The sequence below is a fragment of the Oncorhynchus clarkii genome, chromosome 1, assembly GCF_045791955.1.
Source record: "Oncorhynchus clarkii lewisi isolate Uvic-CL-2024 chromosome 1, UVic_Ocla_1.0, whole genome shotgun sequence".
Taxonomy (NCBI): domain Eukaryota; kingdom Metazoa; phylum Chordata; class Actinopteri; order Salmoniformes; family Salmonidae; genus Oncorhynchus; species Oncorhynchus clarkii.
The window spans coordinates 66095976-66116476 of NC_092147.1; positions in this window are offsets into that span (position 1 = coordinate 66095976).

The following is a 20501-nucleotide window of genomic DNA, read 5'->3' on the forward strand; positions in this document are numbered from 1 at the left end:
TGGATCCTGGACTTCTTGACAGGCCGCCCCCAGATGGTAAGGGTAGGCAACAACACATCGCCATGCTGACCCTCAACACGGGGGCCCCTCAGAGGTGCGTGCTTAGTCCCCTCCTGTACTTCCTGTTCACCCACGACTGCATGGCCACACATGACTCCAACACCATCATTAAGATCTGATGACAACGGTTGTGGGCCTGATTAACGATGACGATGAGACAGCCTATAGGGAGGATGTCAGGGACCTGGCAGTGTGGTTCCAGGACAACAAACTCTCCCTCAACATTTGCAAAACTAAGCGGCTGATCGTGGACTACAGGAAATGGAGGGCCAAGCACGCCTCCTTTCACATCGACAGTGCTGTAGCAGAGTGGGTCCAGAGCTTCAAGTTCCTCAGTGTTCACATCACTAACGATGTATCATGGTCCACACACACCAGCACAGTTGTGAGGAGAGTACAATAACGTCTCTTCCCCCTCAAGAGACTTGAGACTCAAGATTTGGCATGGGTCCTCAGATCCTCAAAGTTCTACAGCTGTACCATTGAGAGCATCTTGACTGGCTGCATCACCGCTTGGTATGGCAACTGTTTGGCATCCGACCGCAAGGTGCTACAGAGGGAATTGCGTACGGCCCAGTACATCACTGGTGCCGAGCTCCCCGCCATCCAGGAACTCTATACCAGGCGGTGTCAGAGGAAGGGCCTATAAAATGTCAAAGACTCCAGCCACCTAAGTCATAGACGGTTCTCTCTGCTACCGCAAGGCAAGCGATATCGATGCACCAAGTCTGGAACCAACAGGACACTGAACAGCTACTATTCCCAAGCCATAAGCCTTCTAAATAGTTAGTCCGGGTAGCTATTTGGTTAACTATTTAGCCATCTGCATTGACCCCTTTTGCACTAACTTTTTTGACTCATCACATACGCTGCTGCTACTGTTTACTATCGGTCACTTTATTCCTAGTTATACCGTGTGTACACAAACTGAGTGTACAAAGCATTAGGAACACTTTCCTAATATTGAGCTGCACCCCCTTTTGCCCTCAGAACAGCCTCAATTCGTCGGGGCATGGACTCTACAAGGTGTCAAAAGCGTTCCACAGGGATGCTGGCCCATATTGACTCCATTGCTTCCCAAAGTTGTCAAGTTAGATGAACATTCTTTGGGTGGTGGACCATTCTTGATACACATGGGAAACTGTTGAGCTTGAAAAACCTAACAGCGTTGTAGTTCTTGACACACTTAAACCGGTGTGCCTGGCACCTACTACCATACCCGTTCAAAGGCACTTAAATATTGTCTTGCCCATTCACCCTCTGAATGGCACACATACACAATCCATTTCTCAAGGCTTAAAAATCCTTCTTTAACCTGTCTCCTCCCCTTCATCTACACTGATTGATGTGGATTTAACAAGTGACATCAATAAGGGATCATAGCTTTCACCTGGATTCACCTGGTCAGTTTGTCATAGACAGAGCAGGTGTTCCTAATGTTTTGTACACTCAGTGTATCTACATACCTAAATTTACATCGTACCCCTGCACATCGACTCGGTACTGGTATCCTGTGTATTTTTTTTCCATGTGTTGGTCATTTTGACATGTTCTGTCATTGTAAGTCATTGATGATGCATGCTGTGATAAAACGATTTCCCAAGTTGGGATTAATAAAGTAATACTTTACTCGCACTATATAACCAAGTTATCGTTACTCATTGCGTATGTATTATTACGTGTTTTACTTTTCTATTATTTCTCCATTTTCTTTCTCTCTGCATTGTTGGGAAGGGTCCACAAGTCAGCATTTCAATGTTAGTCGACAACTGTTGTTTACAAAGCATGTGACGAACACAATTTGATTTGATTCAGTTAAAAAGGTTGCCCTTCAGAGAGGAGAGGGAGGATAGAGCTGTGATACAGTACATCTTAGTGTGACGACCACTGTTTTATCCAAAAACCTGAAGGTGAATGACTGCTGGAGTGCTGCCTGAAAACCTATTGTTAACGTGTCCAAGATACATAACAAATCATTTGCTACTAACACATCTGCTGTGTAGATTTGTTACTGCCAAGAAGAAGAATGGGGGGGTCAATCATGTAGTTAAAAAGCCCTGTAAAAGTTTGCTGTCCGGGTTAGGGTTGGGTTGATGTATTTTGAGTCACTGTTGTCATGAAAACAAAACAGGCGCATGGAGGGTCATCAATATAGGACCCATGCACGTGACCTCCCCCTCATTAAATGCCGAGAGAGGACCTATTAGCAAGGGGGTGCTAAATTACACATGGTGGTTGGTTGAAGCATGCCACTGTCTGATGTCCTCACCTAGGGTTTACTACAGTACATAGGCCTGCACACTGTTACGGGCCAAGTGTATTGCACATGGAGACTGATACATCCATCCAATGGACTGTATCAGTCCCCTAAGTCTAACAAAACAAAGGCTATCAATGAAAGAGTTATGAAAATATGGTGTAAATCTAGTTAAATTATGATCTTTCAGCAGACATTAACAGTTGGGCCAGCAGTTGCAGCAGACATTAGCAGTTGGGCCATTTGGACTAATCATACCCCTTTACACTGGAGCTCCCCAGGGGTGTGTGCTCAGTCCCCTCCTGTACTCCCTGTTCACCCTTGACTCCATGGCCAGGCACGACTCCAACACCATCATTAAGTTTGCAGACGACACAATAGTGCTAGGCCTGATCACGAACAACGACGAGACAGCCTATGGGCAGGAGGTCAGAGACCTGGCCGGGTGGTGCCAGAATAACAACCTATCCCTCAACCAAGACTAAGGAGATGATTGTGGACTACAGGAAAAGGAGGACCGAGCACGCCCCCATTCTCATCGACAGGGCTATAGTGGAGCAGGCTGAGAGCCTCAAATTCCTTGGTGTCCACATTGTAACTGACAGTTAGACTTACAGGTTATGTCGTTGTCTTTTGTTTGAATTGTTTACGTGTCCGCTGTGCGGGGGAAATGATAATACAAGCGGAACTACGTAGCTAATACTGTTGTAACGGGGATCCTTATTGTAGCAACACACTTATGGAGGGAAGGCAATCCTGCGCTGCGTTAGCTAAGTTTTCATGTCATCGGGTGTAGTTCATAAAAGTTGAAGAGTGTATGTTAGGATGAAGTGTGAATTCATGCCAGGAATAATAAGTGTGAAGTTTGATTTCCTCCCTTCTGTAATAAGCAGCCAATGAGGTATTTTTTCCTTTATTCATGTGTTTAATCTGAACCCGTTATAACGCCGGTTAAACTGTTATGTATGTAAGCACTTCAGAGTTATACCAAGCTAATAAGTCACACTAAGATAAGGTTGTAAGAGTGTGCTTAACAGTATTTTTCATTTACTTTATAGTTCTCACGGAAGGTGATAATTCTGACTAAAACTACAGAATAAAGCCGCCAGTTAAAATCAAGGAACGGTTGTGCTCGTGGTTACTGAAGGGAGCTACAGTGAGAACTCAATGCTCTTCACGAGCAAGAGAGAAAGAAGAATGTCTGTCATTTGCCAGATAAGAGTTTTGCACCTACATGCAAACTAAGAAGAAAATCTCCACATAAGGAAGCATCGTGAGGCAACATAAGTTCAAGACTAACAGGAAAGTCAGACACGCAAGTACAAGTCAAGGTGTTTGAAGGTGGTCCTAGCCTTGTGAACAGCTAATAAGAGACTTTAAGATTACAATTCGTAAGGACTGGAGATAGTTGTCTATTTCATAAAGACTCTGGTATTATGCATTTGCTCTTTCTATCTTAATGTATCGCTGGTATGTGTATTACTGGAAAAATATTATTTGATACTTACTAAAAATATATATATATATATATATATATATATATATATATATATATATATATATATATATATATATATATATAGTTACAAAACATTAAGGGTCAGTGTACACCACATATGTCAGAGTCAAGGCCCGCGGGCCACATCCGGCCCGCAAGAAGGTTTTTTACGGCCCCTGGGATGATCTTGATTTATTATTAGAACCGGCCCGCAGCAAGCCGGCAGCCCGCAGATCTTTTACACGTACACCTATTAATTACATGAAGAGGTGTTCTGCCTTGGGACCTACACCAGGAAGCGTTGTGCGGTAAAGCCTTGAAAATGGAGCATGTAATGAGCATCATCACGCGCACAGTTAACTTTATCAGAGCCAAAGGTTTGAATCACCGCCAGTTCAAGGCATTTCTGACGGAGTTAGAAACGGAGCATGGTGATTTGCCTTATCACACAGAGGTGCGATGGCTAAGCCAGGGAAAGGTGCTTCAAAGATGTTTCGAGCTTCGTGAGGAGATTTGTCTGTTCTTGGACAGCAAAGGGAAAGACACAACACAACTCCGAGACGAAATGTTTCTGTGTGAAATGTTTTCTGTGTGAAGTTAATAGTGTAATTGTTTGGTAAGGTGTTTGTTCAAGCCTTCGTTACAAGCATTATACATGTTTATACCACGTACTAAGGTTTAAATTACAGTGAATTGGAGTATAAATTATCTACTCACTTATCCCAACCTTACCTAGATTTGATTTGACTTGATGTCAGAAAGAGGTAGTTTCACTAAAGGTGATAGAGATGGGGTGGGTCAAGTTGAGCAGCTGCAGCCACACCTCACAAACTTCGAGCCTTCATCAGAACAAACAGAACAGCAAGAAGAGGCCCAGACAGGTGTGGAGTCACTTCGGCCAGTGGATGATGATACAGAGGCTGCTAATGAGATAGCACAACAAGAGCCACGAAAAGGTGAGAGGGTCCGCAGGTTAACTGAAAAGGGCAGAGAACTGCGCGACGAAAGGTGGAGACAGCTTGAACATCATTTCAGGGTCAGCTATGAGAAGTGGAAGGCTCTGGTAAAGGAAGCAAAACTGTCACTGACAGGCTGTTGCTCTGAAGACCTACTAGAAGACCTCTTAAACAAGATTAGCCATACCTCTACAGAGCTAAACCTTGTCTATGTAAATTTGCGTCAAATCGACATTCCCGACAACGATATACGACGCAGAGTTGATACTTGTGAAGCAGTTACAATGTCTATTATCAAGACTAAGGTGTCATTTAAAAAGGCAGGAAAGAAGGTCAAAGTAACCAAATAGAGTTGCACTGGAAGGACAGCAATTCCTTGTGCATGTCCGAACTCTCACATAAGTCAAGTCTCAACTATCAGCCCTCAAGTGCTTCTTCCCAGTCTCAAAGCAACTCAAAGGTCAACTCCAGACACTCAAGCGTGTCATCTGTCAAGAGACAAGAGGCTGCGGCGGAAGTTGCTGCTAACCAAGCAGCTTTAGAAGTAATGGTTAAGCAAGAACGCCAACTAGAAGAGCTTCAGAGACTCGAAGATGAAGATAAGAAGAGGACAGCTGAGCAAGAAGCTGAGGCTGTGAAACGCAGCTTAGAAGAAGCTAGGCTGCGAGTCAAGTTAGAGGTAGAAAATGCTGCCAGACGAAGGACGCTAGAAGACAAGCGTAGAGAGTTAGAGCGCCTAGAAGTGCTCAAGAAACTAAATGCTGCCAAGGCGCAAATGCAAGTGTATGAGCAAGATGAAAACTCAGAGGACGAGAAGAGAGAACTACTCTCTAACTGCAAATCTGTGAAAGAAGTCATGCACAGAAGTGGCTCAATTCACAGTCTCTCACCACAACATGTTGTGACAAGCACACAACAAGAAGATGGCACCAAGACAAAAAAGCCGCCTCCCCATACCAGAACCAGTAACATTCAATGGAGAACCACTCTCGTTCACTGACTGGAAGGTCTCTTTTCAGACTCTGATAGACAGGAAGAACATACCAGCAACTGAGAATATATATTACTTGAGAAAATATATTGGTGGGCCTGCCAAGAAAGCCATCGAAAGTTACTTTATGTTAGGAACAGAGTCAGCCTACTATGCTGCATGGACCATTCTTGAAGAAAGGTACGGAAACAAATTCCTCATCGCCAAGTCCTTCAGAGATAAGCTCAATGCATGGCCTAAGATAGGATCCAAGGACAGTCTGGAACTTAGAGACCTTGTAGACTTTCTTCGCAGCTGTGAGGCTGCTATGTCTCAGAATAAGGGCCTGGAGGTGCTTAATGACTGTAATGAAAACCAAAAGATCCTCGCTAAACTTCCAGATTGGCTAACTTCAAGATGGAATAGAAAGGTCATAGACATCTTAGAAGAAACAGAGATCTTTCCTAGCTTCAGTCAGTTTGTGAAGTTTCTCACTAGAGAAGCCAAGATTGCTTCCTGTAACATCCCTTCATGCTTTGAAACCAAGTGAAGATGGAAAACTTAAGACGCCAAGGATTCAAAGCCCCGGTGCAAGGGTATTAGCAACTAACTCTGATGAGAAAGATACTGTTACTAGTTGTGTCTTCTGTGAGAAGTCAGGTCACAGTCTCCACAAATGCTGGAAGTTCATGGATAAGCCCACCGCAGAGCGACAGAAGTTTGTTCAAGAGAATAAATTGTGCTTTGGCTGTTTAAGGCCTGGGCATCACTCGAAAGATTGTGATAACAGGAATACCTGCGACACGTGTCAGAGGAGGCATCCATCCTGCCTGCACGAAGATCGTACTAAAGAAAGGTTAAGGGATAGGAAGACAGAGCCCCCACGAGATAAGGGGACAAGAGCGTCAAGTGAGGCCATATCTAACAGAGTCGTAAGGGACATTAACAACACTCACACCTCCACAATCATTCCAGTATGGAATGTGAGCCAGATCGTGAAGTTCTTGTGTATGCACTTCTTGACACCCAGAGCGACACCACCTTTATCCTTGAAGAGACAACAAAGGCTCTCAATACAAGGAAGGAGCCAGTCCAACTGAAACTCTCTACAATGGCTTCAAGGAATACCATTGTGCCCTGCCAGAAGCTGTCTGGTTTGCAGGTTAGAGGGTTTTACTTAGAGAAGAAAATCCCTCTGCCAACGACCTACTCGAGAGAGTTTATTCCTGCAAACAGAGATCATATTCCTACTCCAGAGACTGCAAGAGCATGGTCTCATCTTGAACACATTGCAGAGGAGATTGCTCCTCAACAGAGCTGTGATGTCGGTCTCTTAATTGGGTACAACTGCTCCCAGGCTCTCCTTCCAAGAGAAATTGTGTCTGGTAAGGGAAATCAGCCTTTTGCTCAGAGAACAGATCTTGGCTGGAGCATAGTCGGCTATGGAAATCCATGTATCGACTATGGCGACCCTATTGGAGTGAGTCATCGGGTTATCGTTAGACAGGTGATGCCAAGCCTTCAATCTTCTTCCAACCTCACAAATCAAGTACACTATGTTTGTAGAACACGTGTAAGAGAGGTAATCACAACACTGGACATTATCAAGACGCTTGAATCTGACTTCAACGAGAGAGCTGCAGAAGAGGACCTCATATCTCAAGAGGATATCCGGTTCCTGACAAAAATGAAAGAGGGCATCAGACGCAAGGACAATGGACATTATGAGATGCCGCTGCCGTTTAAGGAAGAAAGACCCAATCTGCCGAACAATAAAACATGTGCAGTTCACCGACTCAAGTGCCTGGAAAGGAGGCTAAGGAGAGACAAGCAGTACTACAAGGACTACACAGCATTCATGGAAGAGACCATAGCTTGTGGAGATGCTGAGAAGGTCTCTAAAGAGGAAATTAACAAGCATCCAGCATGGTACATCCCGCACCATGGGGTTTATCACCCACAAAAGCCTGGGAAGATACGAGTCATCTTTGACTGCTCAGCTAAATTTCGAGAGACGTCCTTGAATGATCATCTCCTTACCGGTCCAGAGTTGACAAACACATTGCTGGGCGTCCTTTGTCGTTTTCGTAAGGGTCCAGTTGCAATCATGTGTGACGTAGAGCGCATGTTCCACCAGTTTCATGTGAAAGCAGAAGACCAAGATTATCTACGGTTCCTTTGGTGGGAGAACGGAGATCTAGAGTCTCAACCCTCAGTGTATCGTATGAAGGTCCACTTGTTCGGCGCAGCTTCATCTCCCGGTTGCGCCAACTATGTACATCTTGCTGCCGAAGGACGAGGAAGCTTCAGCGAGAAGTCTATCCAGTTCATAGAAAGGAACTTTTATGTTGATGATGGGTTGACGAGCGTATCGTCTGAAGCTGAAGCGGCCCAGCTGGTGAAAGAAGCAAGAGAGCTTTGCAGCATCGGCAAACTTCGGTTGCACAAGTTTATCTCTAACAGCAAGGAAGTTATAGCCACAATTCCCAAGGAAGAATGTGCCGAGAGTGCCAAAGACCTGGATATGGCTCTGGGTGAACCACACATGGAGAGAGCGCTTGGTGTACTGTGGTGTGTCGCATCAGACGAGTTCCAGTTTAGAGTAGTTGTCAAGGAACGCCCACTCACAAGAAGAGGAGTGTTGTCTACAGTAGCCTCTGTATATGATCCACTTGGGTTTGTGGCACCCTTTGTCCTGGCAGGGAAGCAGATCTTGCAGCGGATGTGTCATGACAAAATCGACTGGGATGACCCCCTTCCAGATGACCTACGTTCCCAGTGGGAATTCTGGCTCCAAGGTCTACAAAACTTGTCTGAAGTAAGGATCCAACGAAGCTACTTGCCATCAAGTTTCAAGGAGGTGCAGAGTTATGAGCTCCATCACTTCTCCGACGCTAGTACCTCAGGTTATGGAGAGTGCTCATACCTCAGAACAATCAGCACAGCAGGAGAAGTTCATTGCTCCCTAGTCATGGGGAAGTCGAGAGTCGCCCCTTCCAAGGTTACGACCATACCACGACTGGAACTTTCAGCAGCGGTGGTAGCTGTTCGAACAAGTGACATGCTCAGAAAGGAGCTAGAGATACAAGGTCTACAGGAATACTTCTGGACAGACTCGAAGGTAGTTCTTGGCTACATCAACAATGAAGCCAGAAGATTCCACGTCTTTGTAGCTAACCGTATTCAACGCATTAAGCAAAGCACAGATCCCGAACAATGGAGATATGTGACCTCTGAAGAGAATCCTGCGGATCATGCTTCCAGAGGTCTCACATCAGAACAGCTCATGGCTTCCAACTGGTTCACAGGTCCAGACTTTCTTTGGCATGAAGAACTTCCCAAAGGACAAGTCAAGGGGGAAGAGTTCTCAGACAATGACCCAGAGCTGAAATCCCTGGTCCATGATACCCAAGCAAAGGAAGAAAGATCATTACTAGATCACCTTCATAAGTTCTCAGACTGGGCAAGAGTGGTAAAAGCTATTGCCAGGCTCAAACGACATGTCAAGGAAGCCATAGGCTTAAAATTGAGGTCCAGTGAAGCTACAAGCATAGAAGAAAGGAGAGAGGCAGAGCACACCATTATAAAGATGGTTCAAGAAGCAGCCTTCTCCCATGAGATACACAACCTTAGGCACCAGAAAGACATCAAGACCAAAGATAAAGCAAGCAAGTTGCATAAATTGAGTCCATTTCTGGATGAGCAAGGTATCCTCAGGGTGGGAGGTCGCTTGGCTCATGCCCATGTGAAGCATCCTGCAATCCTGCCAAGAGATAGCCACTTGTCAGTGCTGCTCGTCAAGCACTATCATGAAAGAGTACGACACCAAGGACGTGGAATGACGATCAATGAGCTGCGATCCAACGGTATATGGATCCTAGGATGCAGCAATGCAGTTTCCTCTCACATCTACAAATGTGTGAAATGCAGGAAATTCAGAAGATGTACAGAAGGGCAAAGGATGGCAGATCTTCCGAAGGAACGCATGGAGACCGCGCCTCCATTCACATACTGCGGGATGGACTGCTTTGGACCTTTCTATGCCAAGGACGGAAGAAGAGAGTTAAAGCGTTATGGCCTCCTACTCACTTGCATGGGCTCCCGAGCAGTTCACATTGAAATGCTTGATGACTTAACCACCGACGCTTTTATCAATTCCCTGCGTTCATTCATTGCCATACGTGGTAATGTTCGTCAAATCAGATGTGATCAAGGCAGCAACTTCATTGGCGCAAGACGCGAGTTTGTGGACGCCCTGAAAGAAATGGATCAAACACGACTGAAGGAACTTGGATGCGAGTTTATCATGAACACCCCATCTTCAAGTCACATGGGTGGTGTTTGGGAAAGGCAAATCCGCACGATACGAAGTGTCTTAACATCCACTCTTGATCAGTCAGACGGAAGACTCGACACCGCTTCTCTGCGTACCTTTCTCTATGAAGTCATGGCGATTTTAAATAGTAGGCCCCTAACTACGGAATATCTGAATGATCCATTAGGTCCAGAACCTCTCACGCCAAATCACATCTTAACAATGAAGTCCACAGTTATCTTACCGCCACCTGGACAGTTCATCAAGGAAGATTTTTATCTCCGCAAGAGATGGCGCAGAGTACAATTCTTAGCCAATGAATTCTGGACAAGGTGGAAGAAAGAGTACCTCCTAAACCTCCAACACAGACAAAAATGGAGTAAAGACAGAAGAAACGCAAGGATTAATGACATTGTCATCTTGCAAGATGATACTGCACCACGCAACCAGTGGAAATTGGCAAAGGTTACAGAAGTGTACCCGGGACAGGATGGCCGGGTGAGAAGATTCAAGTTACTGATCAGTGACTCAACCCTAGATGAGAGAGGTAAACGCATCACCAAACCCACCTATCTGGAGAGGCCCATCCATAAGACAGTCACCCTCCTGGAAGCCGATCAAGAAACCTGCAGACCCCTTTCACAGAAATCACTGGTGATTGGTGGGAGTGTAACTGACAGTTAGACTTACAGGTTATGTCGTTGTCTTTTGTTTGAATTGTTTACGTGTCCGCTGTGCGGGGGAAATGATAATACAAGCGGAACTACGTAGCTAATACTGTTGTAACGGGGATCCTTATTGTAGCAACACACTTATGGAGGGAAGGCAATCCTGCGCTGCGTTAGCTAAGTTTTCATGTCATCGGGTGTAGTTCATAAAAGTTGAAGAGTGTATGTTAGGATGAAGTGTGAATTCATGCCAGGAATAATAAGTGTGAAGTTTGATTTCCTCCCTTCTGTAATAAGCAGCCAATGAGGTATTTTTTCCTTTATTCATGTGTTTAATCTGAACCCGTTATAACGCCGGTTAAACTGTTATGTATGTAAGCACTTCAGAGTTATACCAAGCTAATAAGTCACTCGTAAGATAAGGTTGTAAGAGTGTGCTTAACAGTATTTTTCATTTACTTTATAGTTCTCACGGAAGGTGATAATTCTGACTAAAACTACAGAATAAAGCCGCCAGTTAAAATCAAGGAACGGTTGTGCTCGTGGTTACTGAAGGGAGCTACACACATCAACAACAAACTAGAATGGTCCAAACACACCAAGACAGTCGTGAAGAGGGCACGACAAAGCCTATTCCCCCTCAAGAAACTAAAAAGATTAGGCACGGGTCCTGAGATCCTCAAAAGGTTCTACAGCTGCAACATCGAGAGCATCCTGACTGGTTGCATCACTGCCTGGTACGGCAATTGCTCAGCCTCCGACCGCAAGGCACTACAGAGGGTAGTGCGTACGGCCCAGTACATCACTGGGGCTAAGCTGCCTGCCATCCAGGACCTCTATACCAGGCGGTGTCTGAGAAAGGCCCTAAAAATTGTCAAAGACCCCAGCCACCCCAGTCATAGACTGTTCTCTCTACTACCACATGGCAAGTGGTACCGGAGTGCCAAGTCTTGGACAAAAAGGCTTCAACAGTTTTTACCCCCAAGCCATAAGACTCCTGAACAGGTAATCAAATGGCTACCCGGACTATTTGCATTGTGTGCCCCCCCAACCCCTCATTTTATGCTGCTGCTACTCTCCGTTTATCATATATGCATAGTCACTTTAACTATACATTCATGTACGTACTACCTCAATTGGGCTGACCAACCAGTGCTCCCGCACATTGGCTAACTGGGCTATCTGCATTGAGTCCCACCACCCACCACCCGCCAACCCCTCTTTTACGCTCCTGCATGTTCATCTTATATGCAGTCAGTTTAACCATATCTACATGTACATACTACCTCAATCAGCCTGACTAACAGGTGTCTGTAGCCTCGCTACTTTTATACCCACGCTACTGTATACAGCCTGTCTTTTTACTGTTGTTTTATTTCTTTACTAAACCTATTATTCACCTATTACCTTTTTTGCACTATTGGTTAGAGCCTGTAAGTAAGCATTTCACTGAAAGGTCTACCTACACCTGTTGTATTCGGCGCACGTGACAAATACATTTTGATTTGATTTATGACTGCACAGGCTCCTAAACAGACCCTCTCACCATTCTCCAATGTTATATCAACACTAATGGAGTCAACTATAGTCTGTTAACCCCAGCTCCAAGTGCCAGAATCCATAGAGCAATATTATTGTGGTAGTAATCGGCTAACCACTTCATAGCTGTTACTCAAGTCTCTCCATATCATTCTCCACTCTCTGCTCCTCTTCAGGGAGTGGGAGAGGACAATCCAAGTGTCCTAATGTCCGTTAACCCCAGAGTCTAAGCCCTGTACAAACCGGGGGGCTTACTGCTATTAGCCAATAGAAACGCAATGAATAAAAAAAGATTCACTACATGGAACAACAGTCCCCAAAGAAATCTAAAGGAAGTTTGTTCTGAAGTGTCTGTCCTATATCTGAGCGAAATAAGAAATATCAGGAAACTATATATATATTTTACATGTATTTATCCCCTTTATTTGTCTGCTCCCACTGCCTTACTTTAGGCACTGGTACTGGGTGAGTCTTCAGACGACAGAACGGAGAAAACCATAGTGTCTGTGAGAGTCTCAGCTTCAACACAGTGGTCATAGTTTCTAGGCCAACCTTTCGGACGCTACAGACGTATTTGTGAGAAGACTGATTTTCGAGACGTCTCCTGGTCTGACAAACACCGCTCTAGCTCTGCCATCATTAACTGCAGATGTGGATGCGTGATATCGGCAGATATAATCCTCCCCCTATTTCTCCACCAAATGCCTCCATTCAGGGCAATGATAAATAAAGTGCCAAATAGCGGGCCTGCTGCCAGTTAGTTCCAGACAGACCCACCATGCAAAGGCTGCTGCCACCACACCTTGCAGATCAGTGCATCGCTGCAGTCCGTCCCATCATGCACCTGTGTATAGTCATACAGTGGGGGCCAGGCAGGAGGAGTAACAAGGCCATAAAAATAAGAAATCTATGACGCGAGACGCAATAGATATTACCTCAGAGCAGCCAGCCGTGGCACCAATACAGTCTGCTGCCAGCGTCCCACTGTGCCACACAGCAACATGGAAAGGGTCATGTCGCCACTATAATATTGATATGGCTATTGGCCGAAGGACTATTATACAGGACTCCCTGTGAAACAGAAGTCTAATACACCCTCAAAGAGATATTACGGTTTTCACCAATTCTCTGATTAGATTTCCTCCCCCTCAACCCTTTTTGTTGCGTCTTAACTAACACTACAGTTCTATTTGAAAACTGCTCATGTGCATAATTTGACTGTTGTTTCCTTGTATTTTGACAATAATGGTCCAGTACCTCACATGGCCTCCTCATCCAAACAGCAAGAGGATGCTTTTATCCAATGAATGTGGGGCCCAGAATTTACAGTATCAGTATGGGTGGTGTGTGTGTGAAACAAAAGTATGCCTGTTACAAAATATCTTGGAAGTTGGCCATGGGCCCGTGACATTTAACTTGTCGTCAGCTTTGTTAGAAAACTGTTGGGTGAGTCACAGCCTTGGGTTATTTCAAGAATCGCCTGTACCAGGTTACTGATGTTTTCCTTTAGGTACTCAGAGTCCCCACCGGGGTCCCACAGTAAAAAAAGCTGCCTATTTCTCTCTCATTGTCTTTCTCAAGGAAAATCAAATCACACTGCTTCTCTTTTGGAAAAACAAAAACACAGCACTAAATTGACAGTGTTGGAGTCCAGCTTTGCCAACTTTGATGTTGAGCTTGGTCTAACGCCACAGAACCCTCCAACCCCCCACCCTCCCTGTCCCTTCAACTATGGCCCTGTGCTCTCCTTGACCTTTTGACATTTAAGACATTCATCATCGGGCCGGAAAGGCTCTATTCCTATGTCAACTTTAAACTTCAGTCACAGTTTTTTCTCCAAACGACATCAATTTCTGTGATTTAAGAGGAAACTCATGCATTGGGCCTGCTGGGTAAATAAATTAGCTATATACCCTCCCCGCTAAAGCCAATACATCATTTGCACAGTATGGGGAACTACTGTTGGATGCATTCCACTTGAGTTTTGAAACCAGCTGGGTCCCGTATATGTATGTGTATATATACAGTGGGGAGAACAAGTATTTGATAACCTGCAAAATCGGCAGTGTTTCCTACTTACAAAGCATGTAGAAGTCTGTAATTTTTTTCATAGGTACACTTCAACTGTGAGAGACGGAATCTAAAACAAAAATCCAGAAAATCACATTGTATGATTTTTAAGTAATTAATTTGCATTTTGACATAAGTATTTGATCACCTCCAACCAGTAAGAATTCCAGCTCTCACAGACCTGTTCGATTTTCTTTAAGAAGCCCTCCTGTTCTCCACTCATTACCTGTATTAACTGCACCTGTTTGAACTCGTTACCTGTATAAAAGACACCTGTCCACACACTCAAACAGACTCCAACCTCTCCACAATGGCCAAGACCAGTGAGCTGTGTAAGGACATCAGGGATAACATTGTAGACCTGCACAAGGCTGGGATGGGCTAATGGACAATAGGCAAGCAGCTTGGTGAGAAGGCAACAACTGTTGGCGCAATTATTAGAAAGTGGAAGAAGTTCAAGATGACGGTCAATCACCCTCGGTCTGGGGCTCCATGCAAGATCTCACCTCATGGGGCATCAATGATCATGAGGAAGGTGAGGGATCAGCCCAGAACTACACGGCAGGACCTGGTCAATGACCTGAAGAGAGCTGGGACCACAGTCCCAATGAAAACCATTAGTAAGACACTACGCCGTCATGGATTCAAATCCTGCAGCGCACGCAAGGTCCCCCTGCTTAAGCCAGGCCCGTCTGAAGTTTGCCAATGACCATCTGCATGATCCAGAGGAGGAATGGGAGAAGGTCATGTGGTTTGATGAGACAAAAATAGAGCTTTTTGGTCTAAACTCAACTCACCGTGTTTGGAGGAAGAAGAAGGATGAGTACAACCCCAAGAACACCATCCCAACCATGAAGCATGGAGGTGGAAACATAATTCTTTGGGGATGCTTTTCTGCAAAGGGGACAGGACGACTGCACCGTATTGAGGGGAGGATGGATGGGGTCATGTATCACGAGATCTTGGCCAACAACCTCCTTCCCTCAGTAAGAGCATTGAAGATGGGTTGTGGCTGGGTCTTCCAGCATGACAACGACCCGAAACACACAGCCAGGGCAACTAATGAGTGGCTCCGTAAGAAGCATCTCAAGGTCCTGGAGTGTCCTAGCCAGTCTCCAGACCTGAACCCAATAGAAAATCTTTGGAGGGAGCTGAAAGTCTGTATTGCCCAGCGAAAGCCTCGAAACCTGAAGGATCTGGAGAAGGTCTGTATGGAGGAGTGCGCCAAAATCCCTGCTGCAGTGTATGCAAACCTGGTCAAGAACTACAGGAAACGTATGATCTCTGTAATTGCAAACAAAAGTTTCTGTACCAAATATTACTTTCTGATGTATCAAATACTTATGTCACGCAATAAAATGCTAATTAATGACTTAAAAATCATACAATGTGATTTTCTGGATTTTTGTTTTAGATTCCGTATCTCACAGTTGAAGTGTACCTATGATGAAAATGACAGACCTCTACATGCTTTGTAAGTAGGAAAACCTGCAAAATCAGCAGTGTATCAAATACTTCTTCTCCCCACTGTATATATACTGTACATATACACTACCGTTCAAATGTTTGGGATCACTTAGAAATGTCCTTGTTTTCCATGAAAATATACATGAAATGAGTTGCAAAATGAATAGGAACTATAGTCAAGACGTTGACAAGATTACAAATAATGATTTTAATAGTAATGGTGTCCTTAATAATAGTGTCCTTAACTTTGCTTTTGTCAAAGAATCCTCCATTTGCAGCAATTACAGCCCTGCAGACCTTTGACATTCTAGCTGTCAATTTGTTGAGGTAATCTCACAACAGCTCAATAGGGTTGAGATCCGGTGACTGTGCTGGCCACTCCATTATAGACAGAATACCAGCTGACTGCTTCTTCCCCAAATCGTTATTGCATAGTTTGGAGCTGTGCTTTGGGTCATTTTTCCTGTTGAAGGAGGAAATAGGCTCCAATTAAGTGCCGTCCACAGGGTATGGCATGGCGTTGCAAAATGGAGTGATAGCCTTCCTTCTTCAAGGTCCATTTTACCCTGTACAAATCTCCCACTTTACCACCACCAAAGACCATCATATTGCCTCCACCATGCTTGACAGATGGCGTCAAGCACTCCGGCAGCATTTTTTCTGCATCTCACAAATGTTCTTCTTTGTGATCCGAACACCTCAAACTTAGATTCGTCTGTCCGTAACACTTTTTTCCAATCTTCCTCTGTCCAGTGTCGGTGTTCTTTCGCCCATGTTAATATTTTCTTTTTATTGGCCAGTCTGAGATATGGCTTTTTCTTTGCAACTCTGCCTAGAAGGCCAGCATCCCGGAGTCGTCTCTTCACTGTTGATGTTGAGACTGGTGTTTTGAGGGTACTGTTTAATGAAGCTGCCAGTTGAGGACTTGTGAGGCATCTGTTTCTCAAACTAGACACTAATGTACTTGTCCTCTTGCTCAGTTGTGCACTGGGGCCTCCCACTCCTCTTTCTATTCTGGTTAGACAGTTTGCGCAGTTCTGTGAAGGGAGTAGTACACAGCGTTGTACGAGATCTTCAGTTTCTTGGCAATTTCTCGCATGGAATAGCCTTAATTTCTCAGAACAAGAATAGACTGACGAGTTTCAGAAGAAAGTTATTTGTTTCTGGCCATTTTGAGCCTGTAATCGAACTCACAAATGCTGATGCTCCAGATACTGAACTAGTTTGAAGGCCAGTTTTATTGCTTCTTTAAATCAGAACAGTTTTCAGCTGTGCGAACATAATTGCAAAAGGGTTTTCTAATGATCAATTAGCCTTTTAAAATGATAAACTTGGATTAGCTAATACAATGTGCCATTGGAACACAGGAGTGATGGTTGTTGATAATGGGCCTCTGTACACCTGCGTAGAAATTCCATTTTTTTTTTTTAAATCAGCCGTTTCCAGCTACAATAGTCATTTACAACATTAACAATATTTACACTATTTCTGATAAATTTGATGTCATTTTAAAATGGACAAAAAAAGTAATTTTCTTTCAAAAACAAGGACATTTCTAAGTGACCCCAAACTTTTGAACGGTAGTGTACGGTCGTGGCCAAAGGTTTTGAGAATGACACAAATATTAATTTTCACAAAGTCTGCTGCCTCAGTGTCGTTAGATATTTTTGTCAGATGTTACTATGGAACACTGAAGTATAACTACACGCATTTCATAAGTGTCAAAGGCTTTTATTGACAATTACATGAAGTTGATGCAAAGAGTCAATTTTTGCAGTGTTGACCCTTCTTTTTCAAGACCTCTGCAATCCGCCCTGGCATGCTGTCAATTAACTTCTGGGCCACATCCTGACTGATGGCAGCCCATTCTTGCATAATCAATGCTTGGAGTTTGTCAGAATTTGTGGGTTTTTGTTTGTCCACCCACCTCTTGAGGATTGACCACAAGTTCTCAATGGGATTAAGGTCTGGGGGGTTTCCTGGCCATGGACCCAAAATATTGATGTTTTGTTCCCCGAGCCACTTAGCTATCACTTTGCCTTATGGCAAGGTGCTCCATCATGCTGGAGAAGGCATTGTTCGTCACCAAACTGTTCCTGGATGGTTGGGAGATGTTGCTCTTGGAGGATGTGTTGGTACCATTCTTTATTCATGCTGTGTTCTTAGGCAAAATTGTGAGTGAGCCCACTCCCTTGGCTGAGAAGCAACCCCACACATGAATGGTCTCAGGATGCTTTACCTTGGGCATGACACAGGACTGATGGTAGCGCTCACCCTGTCCTCAGCAGTCCAATCCCTGTACCTTTTGCAGAATATGAATATGTCCCTGATGTTTTTCCTGGAGAGAAGTGGCTTCTTTGCTCCCCTTCTTGACATCAGGTCTTCGACTCACTGTCCGTGCAGATGCACTCACACCTGCCTGCTGCCATTCCTGAGCAAGCTCCGTACTGGTGGTGCCCCGATCCCGCAGCTGAATCAACTTTATGGACTTTCTTGGGCGCCCTGAAGCTTTCTTCACAACAATTGAACCGCCTCTCCTTGAAGTTCTTGATGATCCGATAAATGGTTGATGTAGGTGCAATCTTACTGGCAGCAATATTCTTGCCTGTGAAGCCCTTTTTGTGCAAAGCAATGATGACGGCACATGTTTCCTTGCAGGTAACCATGATTGACAGAGAAAGAACAATGATTCCAAGCACCACACTCCTTTTGAAGCTTCCAGTCTGTTATTCGAACTCAATCAGCATGACAGAGTGATCTCCAGCCTTGTCCTCGTCAACACTCACACCTGTGTTAACGATACAATCACTGACATGATGTCAGCTGGTCCTTTTGTGGCAGCGCTGAAATGCAGTGGAAATGTTTTTGGGGATTCAGTTCATTTGCATGGCAAAGAGGGACTTTGCGAATAATTACAATTCATCTGATCACTCTTCATAACATTCTGGAGTATATGCAAATTGCCATCATACAAACTGAGGCAGCAGACTGTGGAAATTAATATGTGTGTCATTCTCAAACCTTTTGGCCACGACTGTATATATAAACAGTGGTGTAAAGCACTTACGTAAAAATACATTAAAGTGCTACTTAAGTAGTTTTTTTAGGGTATCTGTACTTTACTATTTATATTCTTGCCAACTTTTACTTCACTATATTCCTAAAGAAAATCATGTACTTTTTACTCCTTACATTTTCTCTGACACCCAAAAGTACTCGTTACATTTTGACAGGAAAATGGTCCAATTCACACACTTATCAAGAGAACATCCATCCCTGGTCATCCCTACTGCCTTTGATCTGGCGGGGTCACTAAACACAAATGCTTTGTTTGTAAATTATGTCTGAGTGTTGGAGTGTCCCCCTGGCTATTCGTCATTTAAAAAAAAATTGTGCCGTCTGGTTTGCTTAATTTAAGGAATTTGAAATGGTTTATACTTTTGATACTTAAGTACATATTAGTAATTCCATTTACTTTTGATACTTAAATATATTCCAAATCAAATACTTTGACTTTTACTCAAGTAGTATTTTACTGGGTGACTTACTTTTACTTGAGTAATTTTCCATTAAGGTATCTTTATTTTTACTCAAGTATGACAATTGATTACTTTTTCTACCACTGTATATAAACTACTATGCTGCACATACAGTTACACAGTTCTAATAAAATAACACAGAGATCAGTAACGACCAGAGCTCTCCTCCTTGCATCTGTGTGAGGCAACCTCTCTCCTGGTGGGATGTTGATCCCCAGCCCCAGCTAGCCATAACATCTGAGGTTACCTCTCCGCCCATAAAAGCTGGCAAAACAAGGCCCATCAGCTTTCTACGTGTAAAACTAGCGCCACCTGCTGATGATCCAGTGAACACTAATTTATCTCTATGCTCATAATTTACCCTGGGGTCCCCCCGCTGCTCCGGCTGCAGCCAAGAACACAAAATCAAGTCCACGATCACACAGACCACCCGCAGGGAGCGACCCCACTGCTAGAGCTACATCTGGAAGCAAACAAGTAAAGCACAACGCAGAGGATTAAGTTCTTATGGAGAAGAAGAAAAACATTTCCTTTCTTTTTGTTTTCCTTTCCACGGTCAGAATCTAGGGCAGCAGACCCTACAGTGTCCCAGCCTGTTACTGTACTGTATATGATCATGGTAGTCAGTCTATTTTAATGGGCTTCCACAGTCTGTCTCTCCTTGTATATAAGGGAGGCACTTCAGATGTCCCCAGGTCCTGCTGCTACTAAAGAGTTACAAGGCCATCCATGTTTAGGAGCACAGTAAATTATACCATAGTGAACAAGTCTGTCCTAAGCACTGGGGAAGATAAGCACAGCAACAGCACACATTCCAAGTCAACTCTGCAGCTGTACATAGTCTATCGGTAAATAGCCCACCCATTTTTACCTACCTCATCCCCATACTGTTTTTATTTATTTACTTTTCTGCTCTTTTGCACACCAATATCTCTACCTGTACATGACCATCTGATAATTTATCACTCCAGTGTTATTAATCTGCAAAATTGTAATTATTTGCCTACCTCCTCATGCCTTTTGCACACTATGTATATAGACTCCCCCTTTTTTTTCTACTGTGTTATTGACTTGTTAATTGTTTACTTACTCCATGTGTAACTTTGTGTTGTCTGTTCACACTGCTATGCTTTATCTTGGCCAGGTCGCAGTTGCAAATGAG